At 44.4% G+C, this 4010-nt stretch overlaps 1 protein-coding gene across 3 annotated transcripts in view; it reads left to right on the top strand.

The window, feature by feature from the left end:
- LOC120959026 (transcriptional regulator ovo-like) overlaps nucleotides 1–4010 on the top strand; it is a 32915-nt gene extending 28905 nt beyond the window's left edge. For all 3 annotated transcript variants that reach the window (XM_040382157.2, XM_040382167.2, XM_040382151.2), the window contains exon 5: nucleotides 1–4010. This exon is cut by the window's left edge and continues 1226 nt beyond it. The gene's annotated coding sequence lies outside the window, so the exon portion shown is untranslated.

The following is a 4010-nucleotide window of genomic DNA, read 5'->3' as shown; positions in this document are numbered from 1 at the left end:
AACAATCGTAAAATTTGCTGAATTAAACCGGCGCGGAAGCGAACCTCGATGATGCTAAAAGGATGAAAACAGATTTCTTACTCGGTAACGGTACATCCGCCTTTGGGAGCTTTTGTTTTGTTTTTTACACTGCGCCCAAAAACCCGACCTCGGAATGGGGAATGGATTTGTACTTACTTTAAAAGAAACATGCAACAAAAATGCTATACACATTTACCTTATTACCAAGGGGGGAGGGGGGGGGGGCAGAAACAGATGAGAGTATATGCATTTACACAAAATATCTATACGCAAATTAAAAAAAAACACACACACACACACACAAAAAATGAAGATATACACGCACACGCGCGCAGTCGAAGTGGCCGAAGCCGCGTCGCCCAGTGTAAAGTGACGCTAGAGAAAGAGTGAGAGAGCGAACGGGCGGAATTAACTAAGGAGAGGAGAGAACAAAAGTCTTGAATATATAAACGAAAACAACATAGAAACTATACATTTACAAAACAAAGCAAACACACAATACATTTACACACAGACACAGACACGCGTACACAAACACATCTTAGCAAGGAGTAGAAAAGCTTAGCTGTTTAAGGTAACAATCCGTGGAAAGAGATGCATTTATTTGATTTTGATGATTATTATTATTATTATTTTTTTTCGATTATGCGAGAGCGCCGATAAAGACAGGCGGCGAGGATGATTGAGGCGGTGTAGCGAGGTGGGATTTGAACTTGGGTTCGCAGAACCAAGGAAAAGTCTGGTTAGACTGTAAGGCGCCACTCGCCGCGAAAGCGAGAGTGAGAGTGTGTGTGTGAGAGAGAGAGAGAGAGAGAGATTAAAGAAGGTCGAAGAATGTGCGCGCGCTACTTACACGGGGGCGCGTAAGCTTTCTGCCGACCCTTTCTGCTTCGCTCAACTTTAGCATATAATGTAACTCGAAAAAGGCATGTGTAATTTCAATTCCAATACACGCAAACTCAAGTATGCAGCAGCAGCAGCAGCAGCGCAACTGGAAATATGGATGTGAATTCGTTTTTTTATGTTTGTTTGTTTGTTTGTTTGTTCTGTGCAAAACTTACTGTAATGATTAAACATATTCTCGTTAGTGTAGTAAAAAGAAAAAGCGAAGAGGAAAAGGTGGTTGAGGCCACAGAGGAACCACAACGCAATGTAACGAGGGATGAGAGAGTGTGTGTGTGTGTGTGCGTGTGAATAAGTATCTGATTAAAGCGATGGATGCAAGGGGTCGGTGTGAATGTGGTATTGAAACTCACCTACACAATCGTTACATTGCGTTGCACACGGCCAACCACCAGCGGTGAAGGGCGATGCAAAACGCACAGAACAGTTTGAGAGAGATAGACAGAGAGAGAGAGAGAGAGAGAGTGAGAGAGAAAGAGAGAGGGTTTATAGGGAAATGCAGGCGGTAGAGAGGCGGAAGTAGACAACAAACCTGATCCGGTAGACGGAAAAAAGGAAGCGGCAATAATAGCAGACACACAGGCTCGAAACGTACGTTTGCCTTGTTTGCTCCCCTGTTGGGCTTTCTCACCCACCCTCCATCCCGGGCAGCAGTGGGCGAAAAGGGTGGCGGGCTGCCCAAGAGGGGGTTACTACGATTAAGTTAAACTCATAGCGTGTAAGTTGGGAGATAAGATGCGCAAATCGCGAGCGATCGGAGGCGGCGGGGAAGAGGAGAGGTTAGCTGTAAGGAGACCAGCCTGGGGATGCTGATGCGGGCGCGGATTCAGTGAGCGGAGGTGTAGCTGTGTGGGGGGCGTCCTGCTTCAGTAATGAAAGTAATGAAGCGGCTGCGAAGGTGAGCGAAACAAAGATGTATAACCATCTCGACCACACACACACACACACACGCCTTCGATTACAAAGCGCATGCAAGAAGGGGGGGGGTTGGTGTGCGTTGTGTGTATACTTTTTTTTTCGCAAAATGGTTGAGTTTTTTTTTTGGTGTACACAAACACAGAGCCACATGTTACAGGCTCGGACTGCAGCTGTATCGGGATTGCATCCCAGTTAACACCACGGTACAGATCAGTCAATTGATGGCGAAAGGCTAAGAGAGATAAAGGGGGAGAGAGAGAAGAGAGCGAGAGAGTAGTAGTAGTAGGAGAGAAAGAGAGGCAGGAAGTGAACAAAAAAAAAAACAACAACAACCACTAGGAAAACATGAGTATAATCGGGGTTTTTCGTGCAATCAACATTATTTTTCGTCGGTGTTGGATTAATTTAGTGTATAGTTTGACAGTAGGCAGCGGCGGCGACAGCGCAGCGACAACAGCATAAAAAAAGAGCAAAAAAAAAAGGCAAAAAACAGAAAACCGGAACAGCGCCGCTGTGTTAATCATTTACTAATTAAGCCGATTTATTAAGTAAAAACGACACATACGCACACACGCACACACACACATAGGGGAAGGAGTAATGTGTGGGTGGGTGTGGGTGGTGGGAGGAGGATTGCGCGCGGTGCAAAACCAATGTGTTAGCAGGAGAGAGGGAGGTGCAGGTCCAAAGAGTGGGGGTGGTTGGGAGTTGGACCCGCCGGACCCTCCCCCCCCCCCACTATGATTGAGTAGCACACATCCTTTGCATGAACAGGAGGGAGAGGAGCGAGAGAGAGAAAGAGTACCTCAAAGCGCAATTAAACACACACACACACATACACGTAAATGCATTTATCTCTTTCTCGCTCTCTCGCTCTCTTTTGCTGTCGGAAAAAGGATGCTGTTGCAGGAAGTGCGGGGCGCACGCACGTGTATCCTCCCACACATACACACACACACACACACACACACATACTCTTAACACATACACACATGCACAAACGCTCAGGAACGGAGGGGGGAGAGAAACAGAGAGAGAAGCAGAGAGAGAGAGAGAGAGAGAAGGAGGAGGCAGCATAAAACATGCGTAGCTGTATATGGCTCTGTTTGTGTCCGTGTGTGCGTGCGTGTATATGTGTGTGTGTGTGTGCGTGTGTGTGACTGAACGACGAACACGACGAATATCCTATCTTTTAAGAAGTAAACTATATGATGGAGTACCTTTTTATCTAGTTTTGTAAGACAAAGCGAACGATACTATTTGCTAGGAAAACACGAATATTATAACTATGGCAAGCAAAAAAAAACAAAATAACAAGAAACAAACACACCGACACAGATTGATAAAAACAAAAAAGCAAAAACAAACAAAAAACATAAAAACATACCACCACCAGTACCAGCCGCGAAATGCAAAAATAAAAACAAAAATAAAAAAAAAAACACACACACACACACACTTAAACCGAATATTAAAAACTAATAGCAATGAAACAACAACTATCAAAACAGGCGAGGGGGTGGTGGGAGTAAAAGAACAGGGAAAGGCTCACACACATAGGCGCGCCCCATCGAAGAGAGGGAAACTGAAGATGCAAAACAGTGGAACGAGATGGACACAACTCCGCTTTCCGAGAGCTTCCGAGGGCAAGAAACTATCCTTCGTTCGTTAAAAAAAAATGCTTGCAACAACTTTTTTTCTTTCTATAATTTATTATAAACTTCCCAACAATTGCACCATGAAATGTCTCCATTCCTCTTCGCTGTGCAAGCAGTCTCTCTTTTTGTCGTTGTTTGTTTGTTTGTGCAGGCATTGCCAATTCATGTTGCATTTATGTAGAAAGGTAAAAATGTGAAGAAGAGGAAGAAGAAAAAAAACAAAGATGAGCGATGGATGGAAATTGTGCAAGAAGGCGGCGATAGTGTAGTGTGTGTATGTGTGTGTGTGTGTGTGTGTCGGGCGAACGAGAATAAATAGAAATGCCTCACAAAAACAGGAAACAAAAACAAAAAGAGCGATTCGAGAGTATGTGTGTGAGTGGCTTCCAAACCATGAGGTAGTACACACTACTACACCCCGACCCGACCCACTTCCCACTTCGGTTAGCAGCGAAATAGATATGGAACAATGTGGAAATAAACAATCAATTATATGTGTTAAAAATCTTA

Source organism: Anopheles coluzzii, chromosome X (genome assembly GCF_943734685.1).
Source record: "Anopheles coluzzii chromosome X, AcolN3, whole genome shotgun sequence".
In the NCBI taxonomy this organism is placed as follows: Eukaryota; Metazoa; Arthropoda; class Insecta; order Diptera; family Culicidae; genus Anopheles; species Anopheles coluzzii.
This window is presented reverse-complemented; position numbering and strand designations above follow the sequence as displayed.